This window comes from Psammomys obesus, unplaced genomic scaffold, assembly GCF_907164565.1.
Source record: "Psammomys obesus unplaced genomic scaffold, mPsaObe1.curated_primary_1811, whole genome shotgun sequence".
In the NCBI taxonomy this organism is placed as follows: Eukaryota; Metazoa; Chordata; class Mammalia; order Rodentia; family Muridae; genus Psammomys; species Psammomys obesus.
Genome location: NW_026596088.1, coordinates 8860342 through 8874073, shown reverse-complemented (window position 1 = coordinate 8874073; position 13732 = coordinate 8860342). Strand labels below are relative to the sequence as shown.

The 13732-nt window shown below is 50.6% G+C and overlaps 1 protein-coding gene across 1 annotated transcript in view; it reads left to right on the top strand.

Moving 5' to 3' along the window:
* The first annotated feature begins 10385 nt into the window (after positions 1-10385).
* Tmc5 (transmembrane channel like 5) overlaps positions 10386-13732 on the top strand; it is a 71951-nt gene continuing 68604 nt past the window's right edge. Inside the window, exon 1 of the mRNA XM_055627630.1 lies at positions 10386-10468. The gene's annotated coding sequence lies outside the window, so the exon portion shown is untranslated. The remainder of the gene's footprint in view (positions 10469-13732) is intronic.

Genomic DNA, 13732 nt, shown 5'->3' with positions numbered 1-13732 from the left:
GGAGGAGCCCGGGAGATGCTCCTGTCTCTGCTCCCAAGACTGTGTTATTACAAGACACACTACATTGGTCCCTGCCATCTTGGAGTTTGAGGGCTGTCTCTGACATGAACTCAGTGGCTGGCTCTTTGATCACCTCCCCCTCAGGGAGCAGCCTTGTCAGGCCACAGAGGAAGACAATGCGGCCAGTCCTGAGGAGACCTGATAGGCTAGGGTCAGATAGTAGGGGAAGAGGACCTCCCCTATCAGGGGACTAGGGAAGGGGCATGGGGGAGAAAAGAGAGGGAGAGTGGAACTGGGAGGGGATGAGGGAGGGGGCTACAGCTGGGATACAAAGTGAATAAATTGTAATAAATAATAAAGAAAAAGAAATAAAAACACACACTACAGCCAAGATCTTACCCTGTAGCCCAGCCTGACTTCAAACTTAACAATCCTCCTGCCTCAGTCTCCCAAGTGCTTGGATAACAGGCAAATGCCACCACGCCCAGCTAGAAGCTGCTATTTTGAAACCTCTTATCAGACACATGTAGCTTGACTCTGTGTTTCCTTCGATTAGACTCTCAATAGACAAATGGAATACACCAAACATTTATTAAAATCTTTATTCTTGCTGCATTTAACAACAGTAACAACCCCAAGTTCTAAGCAGTTGTGTGGTCAAAGTTAAATCACCTCCCCCAGGGGGTCCTTGGTTTTCAGGTCTGCATTACACATGGGTTAGGGCCATGACACCAGGCTGGGTGGTACCCGCCCTGGGGTGCTCTGAGAGCCCTGGTGAACTAGGAATGCTTTTGGTCTGAAGGGTGGAGGCTAGGGAGTTCTCCAGAACCAAGCTAAAGGTCATCCTATCTCACACAACAGACATCCTGCCTCCCAGGAACCTGGTAACCAAAACCTGAGCCGATGCCTGGCGAGATGGCTCAGCTATTAACAGTGCCCGCTGCTCTTCCGGGTGACTCCGGTTTGATGATTAGTCCCCCTGCAAGGCAGTGCACAGGAATTCTGGTTCCAGGGGATCGGACACCTCTGGCTGCTGTAGGAACCTACACTCGCACGAACATACCTACCCACCCCAACATACACAAATAAACATATACATTTTTAAAAATTGAGCCATGAGCCCGCGTTGTAGGAACAGCTGCCTGGCATTTCTGCTTCCTTTTGACGACTGAATTTTCCAGGAATGCAACACAGCATACATTATAAAACGAACACTTAAGATTTAGTCTCAGGCCTGGAGAGGTGGCTCAGCTGGTAAGAGCACTGTCTGCTCTTCCAGAGGTCCTGAGGCCAATTCCCAGCAACCACATGGTGGCTCACAACCATCTACATTGGAATCTGATGATCTCTTCTGGCATGCAGGTATACATGCAGATAGAGCACTAGATAGATAGATAGATAGATAGATAGATAGATAGATAGATAGATAAAATTTAGTCTTAAATGTCATCTTGGTCTTCACTGTCTATATAGGTTCACATCTATAGATGCAACATTGGTGGTATTTCCCCTGAGAGCCCTCTGTTGTGGGACACTGTCCTCCAAGCACAGTGGCCATTAGCACAGTGACCCAAAAGGGGCCTTCAAGATCAGGTCTGCGGAAGTTCCCTCAAAGAAAGAGGCCGTGGAGAGTGACAACAGACCCTTAGCTGAGACTCCAGCTGGATGCAATTCTGTCCCTGCTGTCCATGGTCACCAGGGGCGCCAGCGTATACAAAGGACAGAGGGTTAACTTAAAGGGAGGGGGCAGCTATACAGTTCAGTCCTGCAGGGCTGGGACTTTGAGGAGATGTGTCTATTTTAGGGTAACCTCTCACCACATTCCTTTAGGCGGAGGGGCCTGGCTGGTGACAATAGGTTACCAGGGGTGAGCCCCTTGTTATAACACAGGACTTGTTTAGCATCCAAGGTCTCTGCATCCTGTTCAGCAGCAGCCTACCATGCCTTCCCCTGCCATGATGGGCTGAAATCCCTCTGGAACCACCAACCCAAGTAATTCATTCCTCCTTGGTCACAGCCATAAGAAAAACAACACACCTGGCCTTTTCCTTGGCGTGCCCACCTTGGCATTCCCCCTCTCCTTCTCTCACAGGATTTACCATTCTCTAGCAAAAATAAACAACAGCTTGGCCGTGTTAAACACCCGGTTATTGTGACGTTATCACTGTTGTCATTCTACCCTAGTGCAGCAGAATGAAAGTCCCACAGCAGGGATGGTCTGTGGTCATGATGATTCACCAAGATGTTCACTAGGCATGTGGGAATTAATGGATGGAGGTGGTGGGTTTCTCTCAGAGATTGCTCTGGGTTAATAGTCGTTCATTTACCTGTGTTACCTGCCTGCCTGGGCTTCCTAAATGCTGGGATTACAAGCATGTACCATGCCCAGTTTTATGGGTGTCTGGGATCAACCCCGGGGGCTTCATTCATGCTGAGTAAATCACCTACTGAGCTAGAACCCCCGCCCTTTTTTTGTTTTGTTTTGAGACAGGATCTCATCAGGCAGCCCAGCCTTGCCTCAAGCTTGATCTTTCCGCCTCGGTCTCCCAAGTGGTGGATTACAGGCGTGCACCACCCTGCTCTGCCTGCAGCTCTCTGAATCTGAATGGATGGGCTTTGGTGCCTTCTGGTTAGTCTGTTGGCAGGAACTCACACCACCCGCCCCACGCTGCTGCCGGTGGAACCCTGGGCCTCATGTGCGCTGGGCAAGTGCTGCCTGCTGAGACTTTCTGTGCACCTGTCGCTTTCACTGTATCTGGGCCTAACAGGAGCACACAGGCGCCGTTCCATCTTCGTGTCTTCATTCTGGAGTCCTCCACACAGACAAAACTTGGGTTCAGTAAATTGGTGTACTTTTCTCCCGGTAATTGGCCTTTTGCTGATGGATGTCAACCATGATTTCTCACGAAGGACAGAGAAGGAATGTCCCTTCTCTCCTACACAACTCTGGCCTACTCACTTCCCAGTGCCCCCCCCCCCCGCCCCCCTGCAGAAGTACCTCCTGTCCATCCGGAAAACATTTACCTCCTACTGAGGACTCCCACCTCTGCCCATTACCAACCCTGCTACCCTGTCCCCGTTTCCTGCTTAATGCTGACTAACCTCTGTCTCCGGGGAGAACTTGGTTGAAATCTCCCAGGCTGGAGCTGAAGGCAGCCAACGCTCCGAAGCTGCTCAGGGCCTACAAGCCAGCTGCCCAGCACACAGGCCCAGAAGCTTGTGTGTGAGTGGAGGAAGGGACAGCTCCCTCTTGGCTAAGTTTGTACCCAGCAGCTGTCGCCTGAGGTATTTACCACGATGCCTGTACATTTGTGTGTCTGTATGAGTCTGTCAGGCGCCAAGGGCCCCTTTCGGGAGGACTGTTCTGTTCTGCTGTGGCATCATTCCAACTTTCTGATGTTAAGCCATCCTTTTCACAGAAAGGATGAAGAATCAGACAACGCTGGGTCCGCGGTTTACTCTTCACTCATTAGCTGTGTGATCCAAGGCATATGTTACTAAGCCTCCCTGTGCTCTGTTTCTCTCTATATATATCCTTTTCCCTTTTCCTTTTTTAGATAAGAGCTTGCTATGTAACCCCAGACAGGCTTTGAACTCACAATGCTTTTGCTTCAACCACCGGAGTTCAGGGGAGTCACGGGTATTTATGACCACATCCCTTCTCTACCAATGTTAAAGTAAATCACTATTCTGGACCTGGATTTTGCAGACACGGAGAGAGCTGGGTTTGACTCCTTGTGTGATGTGGGTATGTGGGAATCTATACCATGTCGCAGGCTATGGGTTGCTGGTGGGGGATTACTAAGAAGAAATCTCAGGGCTGTGCTGGTTCTTAAGGTGCTCTGACTAGATATTGGATACAAACAACTTAAGGAACAAAGGCCTTATTTTGGCGCGAGGTCTGTCATAGCTCCCTGGAAACAGAGAGAGAGAGAGAGAGAGAGAGAGAGATGGGGTAAAGGCAGAGGTCAAGGCACAGTGTAGTTTTCCCATGACCTACTTCCTCCACAGGGATCGCCTCCACCTTCCACCACCTCCCAATAGTGCAGTAGAGTTAGAAATTCATCAGGCTACCAGGCCAGAACCTGTAGTATCTAACCGTGGACAATCTGTCCACACATAGAAGGAATGGGCTTCTCAGATTAATCCTGTAGGTGATTTTCACTCCACCCCCTCAGGAAGATAAGGGGGGTCCTGTCTGAGAGCTGATGGGCCTGTCACTGCAGACAGGTCAGGTGACAGATACCATCCAGGAAGGAGGCCCTGCTCAGTCAGCGAGGGGCACCAGGTATAAGGGCCCCTTCTTACTGAATGACTGGGCAAGGCTCTCTGCTAACACTGGTGTTCAGGAGGTATACAGCCCGGCCTAGGAAGCAGCCAGGAGCCTTGCAGTTAGGCCAAGCACAGTCTTAGTCATGGCTGTCCACCTCGGGGATCAGCGGGGGCCTGACCTCTGAGTCCAGAGGGCACCTGCTGAGCTTTCCAGGTTCCTGTGTCCCGGAACAAAGAACTGGACCAGGGGTCGATGATAACAAAAGAAACAGGAACTGATGTAAGGAAGAGAACATTCCCAAGAGTGGAAATGGACTGAAAGCCAAGAAAGGAGAGAGGTGCTGATGGACCCCAGCTGAGAGTGTGGTGAGCTGAGCCTATCTGCCCTGCTCGCTGCTCTCAGGAGAGTTCCCAGTGGGCTTGCCTCAGCCCTGGTAGGGAGGAATTTCCTGGCCTTCTGCCAACTGGCTTATTTCATATGCTTTCTCTCTCTCTCTCTCTCTCTCTCTCTCTCTCTCTCTCGCTCTCCCTCTTCCCAGCCTATTCTGCCACCCACTGCTGTAACAGAAGACCCCACACTTGAATAGTTTATAGAGAAAAAAAATACAGTTCAGGGAGGAGGAGGCATCTGGGCTAAAGGTGAGTAAAGATGGAACTTAATGTGGTTCAGAGCTGGCCTCCTCTGCTTTTGTCTGCTGACGCTTGTGACCAGTGCACAGCAGGAAGGCCTTTGCTGCATGCTGGCCCCTTGACCTTGGGCTTTCCTAGGACCCAGAACTGTGAGAGCATTAAGAAGCTGCCAGGGGGCCTGGGGGATGATGGCTCAGTGGGTAGATGACTTGCTGCAGAAGCTTGTGCACATAACGTTGGACTCAGTAGCACACATCTGTAACCTCAGCTACTACAGTGAGAAGAAGGACAGAAGCCCAGGGAGCCCCCGGGTCAGCTAGAGAATGCAACTGTGAACACCAGATGGCCTCGTACAGGTGGAAGAAAGGCAAATGTCTCCCTTTCGATGTCTCTTACTGAACCCGGAAGTCAGCTGGCCACCAGCAAATCCCAGTGTTTTCCTCTCTCTAATCCATGCCCCACCCCCACCCCTCACCCAAGAATAGGGTTACAGGTGTGCATGCACCAATGCCAGGCCTAGTGCTGGGGATTTGAACTCAAGTCCCCAGATTGCAGCAAGTGCTCTAACGCACCGAGCTCCTTTAATTTGAAGACAATTGTCCTAATTTATAAGCTGGCATTAAATAAGTGGGACTGTCCAGTGCTTTCAATGGCTGTGAGGTTCCTCTTGGAATCACAGCCTTTGGTGAGCCTCCAGTGTCCTTTTGTGCTGACTCTTGGGAGAGGGTTTTATCCTAAGGAGGGGTGTGGGAGTCTCAGGAGTCCTGATTCTCTGATGGACCCAGCCATGTCAGCCAACCAGGTTCATGAAAATCCACAGCTCGACAGAGCGTCAGTGTAGGTCATATGGCCCTGAGGCCATGCAGATCCGACCACAGCTCTGGCTTTCGGTTTACTGATGGGCAGGCAATGTTAGGCAGGATCCATCTGTCCCTGTCAGAATCTACTTCTCAGTGTCTAGATTTGCATGTCTTTAAACTTAACATATCCCTATGTTTTCTGGGCTGGGCTGGGAGCCTAGGGCTCAAGCAATCCATCCTCCTGCCTCCGCCTCACTTGTAGCTTGGACTGTACCTCGTGTGCTCCTCTCTGCACACAGTTCAGTTTCCATAGTCACGAAGCCATCTCATGGAATTGTCAGTTGAGGGAGTACATGACATCAAGGGCCAGGTGGGCTTCTAGTCTGAGCTTCTTTGACCAGTGAGCGTCTTTCTTAGACTGGGCCGGCTGCTTTCGTAGTCTAGGTTAAAGCCCTTCCTTGATGAATGAAGCCTCCCCTTTTCTGCCTCACGGGTGGCTACAAGGTGGCGCCAGAGAGCAGGCATAGGCGCCCTTGGGGGGGGGGGGGTGTTAGCCAAGCAACTTATCCCAGGAGAGGGCAGACCAGAACAGTATCTTGGTTATAATGAGCACTCCCAAAGGAGGTTGGGGGTTCTGTTGGGTCTCTGAGGAATCTGGTCTCTGGCTGCTGTGGAACTTCACAGCTTCTCTTGAAAAACACCCAGTCAAACCCCCTTTGTCACCCAGAGCTACCACCTTTCAAGTCGTGCTGTACTTTATGGTCTTTGTCAAGCCGACTGAGGATATTTAGGCAGAGCTGGGGGGGGCATTTAATTCTATTTTTAATCTGTGTGTTTGTTTTGTTTTTGTTTTGAGACAAGGTCTTACTATGTGGTCCCAACTAGCCTGGAACTCGTTTTATAGACCAGGCTGTCCTCAAACTCACAAAAAATCTGCCTTCCCTGCCTCTGTGTTGGGATTTAAGGCATGTGACACCAGGCCTGGCCATGGGGCAATAAAAAAAATGATTCAATGAACACAAACGTGCTTACATTTTAAAACTTTTCGGTGTTTAGATTTATTTATTATGCTTGCATGTGTGCCTGATCTCATTATAGATGGTTATGTACCACCATTCGGTTGCTGGGAATTGAACTCAGAACCCTTGAAAGAGCAGCCAGTGTTCTTAACCTCTAAGCCATCTCTCCAGCCCCCACTTTAGAACTTTTTGTTATAGTGTGTGTCTGCATGGGCACGTGGAGCTCAGAAGACGACGTATAGTATGTAGGCATTTCTCCCTTTGTGTGGGTGGAACTCTAAAACCAGATCATGACCTTCTAGGTCTCAGAAGCAGCTCTTAGTATCCCCTGAGATAAGTGAGCAAGCAGAGACTGTTTGCCGACACGTCGCTTCCTTTGGGAGATGGTCCAAGATCCTGACACCCCTGTGGCACATGTACACTGAAGTAGTCAGAAGGGCATCTGTGTGGTGCTGAGGCAGGCCCCGGAGCCCCGTGTGTGCTGGGCGAGCATCGCACCCCTGAGCTGCACCCCCAGCCCCTCGCTGTGCCTTTCCTAAACAGTCATGGAAAGCAAATGACAGGCGACTCCACCTCCTCATCCTTCTCATGATGTCTAGTGGAGGAGAGCCGCAGTGCTGTACAGCTTGTGTCCAGAATGTTCTCATCCGTGAAGCACTAGCCCCCCCCCCCCCGCCCCCAAAACTCAGCTTCCGTCTGTTTCCTGCGTGAGTACAGCTCAGAGCATCCAAGCTGCTGTGCCAGGCTCCTCTCACCTAGAGTCAGAATCCCTTGTTAAAGACAAGCCGTGTGTGAAGCATGCCTGTAGTCCTGGCTCATCAGGAGTTCAAGGCCATCTTCAGCTGCATAGTGAGTTCCAGGCCAGCCTGGCTACTTGAGACCCTGTCTCCAAAAGCTAACAACATGGGGCCAATGAGATAGTCGGCAGGTTAAGGTCCTTGCTGCCAGGCTTGATAGCTTGAGCTTCACCTCAAGACCCACACGATGGAAGAATAGAGCTGACTCCTGCGTGTTGTTCTTGGACCTCCGTACATACTCCCGTGAACCCTCTGATTAATAAAATGTAATAATTTTAAAAACCTCTCTGTTTTGTTTTATGACATCTTCACTCTGCAGCTCTGGCTGCTTTCAACTTTCAGCAAACCTCCTGCCTTGGTCTCCCAAGTGCTGAGACTACAAGCCTGAGCCCCAAGCCTGGCTGACATTTTGCTTCTTGGTCTTCGGCGGGGTTTCACTAAGTAGTGGGGCTTGTCCTGGAAACAGAGGTCCTCCTGCTGGGATGACAGCCCTGGCCACCACCCCCAGTCACTTTTCTTGGTCATTATGGGTGGACGTTGGAGCTGCTTCCGTTAAAACGGTCTGGGAAGAACAGGGATGTGCACATATTTGGAGGTCCCTGTGGAGTATGGGGGTACAATCCAGAAAATGACAGGCCACTGTTATTTCAGCGTTGGAGGACTCTCCAGACTGTTTTCCACTGGGCCAGCTGGTGTGTTGCAGCGTCCCTCTAGCGGTGGGTGGCGGGTTCTCACTGTAGTTTGGGTTCTGTGTCTGCTGATGAATCTCCCTATTCTCTTTGCATTGTTTAGGATCCCGCAGGGAGGCCGGCAGCACTTTGGAGCTAGTCGCGCCAGCCCAAAGCTATCCCCTCGGGACTCCGTGGCGCGTGGCATCTGCCAGGAGGAGGGTAGGGTTTTCATAGGAGACCGCAGTGCATGCACACCGGAACCCGCAATTGTCCAGAGCAACCATCCCCAGGGACCCGCTGGATGTCAAGGATACTGTGACCAGTCTCTGGATACCGGCACCGCGGGCCGCCAGCACGCAGTCCCGGGTCCCTGCCGGCAGCGGGAACACAGGATGAGTGAGGAATGTGAGGGAGGCGCTGCGCCCAGGTGAGGCGGGTGGGCACACGCAAGGAAGTTGGGAGTCACGTAGGTGTGGTGCGAGAAAGCTGGGAAGGTAGGGGGGCTCCGGGCCCTGATGGGCAATCTAATCACCGCGGCAGCAGCGCTGGCCTTCTGTGGTACCGGAAAAGTACCGTCCCAACTGCAGCTCGCAAGAGAGTATCTGTGAGGTCGAGTTCCTTCCTTAAGAAAGTTACCCTGCCGCGGGGATGAAAACCCCGAAGGTGTCTAAGCCAAGAATGAAACTCCCTGCCTGTCTGCAGCAGCCCACCGCGACCACTAGGGCAGAGCTCCAGGCTAAGGGGCATGGTTTCCAGAAAGGCAAAACCAGGTGGGGCTTGATGGGTGTGGTTAACTTGGGCGTCTCTAGTGTGGAATGGGGAGAGGGTTTGGCCCTGAACTCACAGAAGTTCTGCCTGCCTCTGTCTCTTGGATGCTGGGATTAAAGGGGTGTACCTTCAAGATTTCATTCTTATTTTTATTTATGAGAATTTGTCTGTGGGGGTTGTACACATTAGTGCAGGGCGCCTGGAGGGTGTTGGATCCCCGGAGCTGAGTGGGTGTGGGAACCCAACTCAGAGTCTCTGCAATAACAAGTGGGCTTAACCACTGAGCCATCTCCCTCCGCCCCATGACTTTATTTTTAGTCACGTTAATTAATTGTGATTTTACTTGAGGCGGGGACTCTTACATCCTAGTCTGGCCTTAAACTCGATATGGAACCAAGGATGACCTGGAACTCCAGATGCTCTTGCCTCTGCTTCCTGAGTGCTGGGGTCACCGGGGTCACAGAGGTCATAGGGGTCACAGGGGTGTGCACTGTCTGGTTTATCTGTCACTGGGGGTGGTACCCAGGGCTTTGTGCGTGCTAGATAGCCTCCGCTAACTATGTGACAGTCCTAGCCCTACTTTTCATTTCAGTGTTGATGACAATATTGCAAGCTAGGAACAGGAAGTATAGGCCCCATTTGCTCCCTCTCTTCTCTTTCCCTCCCTCCCTCCTTTCTCCCCCCTCCCTGTTTTGTTTTGTTTTGTTTTGTTTTGTTTTGTTTTGTTTTGTTTTGTTTATGAGCCAGGGCCTTTCTCACTATGTTTTCAGGGCTGACTTCATACTTGACATCCTCCTGCCTCAGCCTGGCAAATGCTAGGAGTTCAGACTTGTGCCGCTAACCCCATCTCTTCTCTTCCTTTTGAATGTTTCCTTCTCAGAGGCAGCACTACATGAGGGCCAAGTGTCCTCATAGCTGTGGTTTCTCTCTGGGAGATCTAATCATGGGTGGCTAGAAACAAACTGAGACTCAGAAGTCCTATTTGTCTCCAGTGTTGTCAATACTGAGGAGCTGGAGGAGATTTTGCTACCATTTCTCAGGTGAGAAGGGTAAAATCGAGGCTGGGAGAGGGTGAAGAATAAGAATCCAGGTTTGAATTCTGACCTGCCTGCCTTGAAATTATTTCAGTCACATCCATACTGCCTGTAAGGCACAGGCCACCTGTGATCATAACTGTGAACTAAAGCCACTGTCAGATGCTGCCTCAGGGGAGCTGGCTGCAGCACACAGCGTCCTAGGGCTGGGAGCATCTGGGAGATCTACCGGCAAAAAGGAGCCATGGCTCAGTCTCTTCCCACACCTTTGTGACGCTCTCTAGGGGGGAAAAACCAACTCACTTCCTTATGGTGTCTAAGAAATAAAATACTGAGTTGAAAGGACTTCGCTCTTTTTATTGTCTTGATGCCAAGAGGACTTCGGGGGAGGAGCTCGGGCTCTGGAAGAAAAGAGGAGTTAGAGTCCCAGCACTGAGCCCAGACTCCTGGCGACAAAGCGGACCTGTGCAAGGAAAGGTGAGACTTGCTTCTTCATTGGCAGGGAGGGGACAAGTGACAATGAGGGGCCATTTGTCAAACAGTTCCCCTTGCCCCTGCCACCAGCTGGGTGGCAGCAGCCTGCCCAACAGGGTGAAGAAGACAGCTAGAAAGGTGTGCTATGTGCAGGAGCTGAAAGAGACGAGCTTTAAAGGGTTATTTTTAAAAAGGAAGTGCCTGCTTCCTTTTTCTTTATGTCTGCCTAAGCTGTCTTCTTCCCAGAGGCATTGCCTGATGAGCTCTTTTCCTGGAAACAAGTCTTCCAGGCTATTAATGCCTGGGCCACACAACAGTCCCAGACCATCTCAGAGTCACAGAGTACTCTGTGTCACAGAGTACAGGTCACAGAGTACTGAGGGGATGTTTCTGCAGGACAGAGGGAAGCTGAGGTAGGAACACAGAAGGAGGTCACAGAAGTGCGGGGGGGGGGGGGGGGTTTGGGAATGGGTCGGGGGAGAAGACGCACACAGGGTTGCCCTGTAGCTGATTCCTGGCTGTGCACACAGTGAACGAACGTTAGCCGAAAGAATGCTCATCTGGAAGTCCAGAGCACTCTGGTTAGGACCACATGCGCTCTGGTTGCCTCCTACCTAGTTAGAATCTAGGCCTTCCTAGTCCCAACTGTGTCTTGGTAAATTACTGTTTCCTCCGGCCTTGGCTTCCCCATCTGTAGCATGGGTAAGATGCTCCGAGCTCACACCTCTACAGGAAAAGGTCAGAGCTGATAAGAATACATGATGTATTATCCCCTTGACTTCTGCTGCCTCCTCTTGCTCTTCTTCCTCTGCTAGCATTGATGATGTGGTAGATGGTAGCGACCAAAGCTTAAGGCCCTTGGGCAGAATGGCCTTGGGGTCGCATCCCATCCTGCTTCCGTTTTCCTGTGCAACCTTGAGCAAATTATACAACCTGCTTGATCTCAATAGCATCGTCATAATACGAGCCAGCCAGACCTCTCCAGAAGGTGTGACGGTTTGGTTGCTGAGAAGGGAGAGCTTGATCCAGTGTGGACACATAGGCAAGCCCCCAGTTCATAGTTCCTTCTTTGTCGGTGTTGGCGTTACTCTCTGAAGCGGAGGGAGGAGGAGTGTTCAGTGGGGACGGATATTAAAGGCAGGATGTGAGCCTCCCATGGAAGTGCAACACCTGTGATCCCAGCACTTGGGAGACTGAAGCAGGAGGATTTCAATTTTGAGGCTCCTGAGCAAGAATTGGCGTCCAAAAATCAAACAGAAAGACAAACAAGCAAACAAAAAAGAGAAAGGAGGAAGAAGGAGAGAGAGAGAGGAGAGAAGGTTAGAGAGATGGTTCCATGGATAAGAGCGCTGTTTGAGCATGAAGATCCCAGCATTTACGTAAAAGCTGTGTGTGGTTGTGGGCCCCTATATCCGAACACCATCCGGCACAAAGACAGAATTGCTGGCCACCACCAGGTTCAGTAAAAGACTCTGTCTCGAGGGAACAAAGCGGGAGGGGACAGCTCAGGACACCCAGCATGTGCTCCCTTCCCGTGTGCAAATGCACTCACGGTGGGAAGTGGGCTCTCAGGAAAAGTCCTCCAGCAGGGTTAGGCCGAAGGCTGTCATCCAATCACCTGTTGGATATTTTCACCATGATTTCCCAGAATGAGGTGATGAGACTGTTATTGCTGAGGTCATTTTAAAGTTCTTGGGTTCAATGTCCTCCAAGGTCAAGTCAGATATGGCCTTTCCTTGTGAGGCGGATTCAGCCAAGTCTTCTGTCACAGAGATGAGAAAGTCAATTGAGAGAATCTGTGTTGTTTGCATTTGGGTTTTTGGCAGCGTATTCTTTAGTGTGAAAAGTTATGAAAGGTACTTACTTGTCCAAAATGATTTCAGGGCTGGGAAGATGGCGCAAATCGTAAAGTACTTGCTTTGTTTGCATGAGGACTTGAGTTTCAGCCTCCAAATCCATGGGAAAAGGTAGCCACAGAGAGCTGGTTTCATGGCTAAGAATTCTCACTGCTCTTTCAGAGGCTCGAGGCTTGATTCCCAGCACCTGTGTGGCAGCTCACACCCGGCTGTCTATAACTCCAGTTGCTGGAGACCAGACCTTCTTCTAACCTCTCAGGGGTCCTACACACATGTGGTACATACACTCAGGTGCACATTCATGTGAGTGTATGCAGACAAACACACACGCACACACACACACACACACACAATTTCAAACAGCACAAAGAAGATGATAAAAATTAAACCCTTCCTTCTTGTGTCTCCTGTGCCAAACCTTGAACATTGTTTGGTCACATGGCAGATGACCTCCATATCTGGGAATATATATTTTGGTTACTGTGGTAACCGCCTTTAACCTTATGGGGTCTGTTATCTCATTGGTTATTTCGGAATATCCTGCGCTTTGGTGCTTAGTCTGTGTAGCCATTCCACGTGGACTCTGTTAAGAGGGCTCAGGAGTCCACCTCACCTATGCTGTCTCCTCTCCCTTCCTCCTATTTGGTCCCCTTCCGGTTCTCTTTATTATTTCAGTCATTTTCTTTTGTAGCTATGGATCAGGATATCTCTGGAGATGCTTGCTCAGGGAAACTCTTTGTTGGCTTGTGCTGTGTGTATTGTGAGATGGTGAGAGCTGAACCTACATGTATGCCAGAGACGCCAACAAGCATACTGTGCTAGTTCTCTCTCTCTCTCTCTCTCTCTCTCTCTCTCTCTCTCTCTCAGTTTTTGAGACAAGGTCTCTCTCTGGCTGTCCTGAAACTCTATGTAGACCAGGCTGGCCTCGAACTCACAGAGATCCACCTACCTCTGCCTCTCAAGTGCTGGGATTAAAGGTGTGCACCACAGTGTCTGGCAGTTACTTTTCTCATTGCTGCGACAAAATGCACAGCAAAAGCAAATTAAGGAAGGGAGAGTTTATTTGGCTCACAGTTTGAGGGCGCAGCACGTTACGGTGGGGAAATCTTGGCAGCAAAAGTCTGAGATGCTTTTATACTACAACCCACTGAGAGCAGAAGGGATGGAGGGCGGTGCTCGGTTCCATGCCCTGTACTCAGTGTGAGACCCCAGCCCATGGCATAGATCTCCACAGAAGGGGGGAGGTCTGTCCACGTCTGCTTATCTAGTCTAGAAATGGCTTCTTTGACCTGCCTAGAGGTTTGTCTCAAAAGACACTCTACAGACCATCAGGTTGACCACTGGGCTTAACTCTCTCTCTCTCACACACACACACACACACACACACACACACACACACACACACACACAC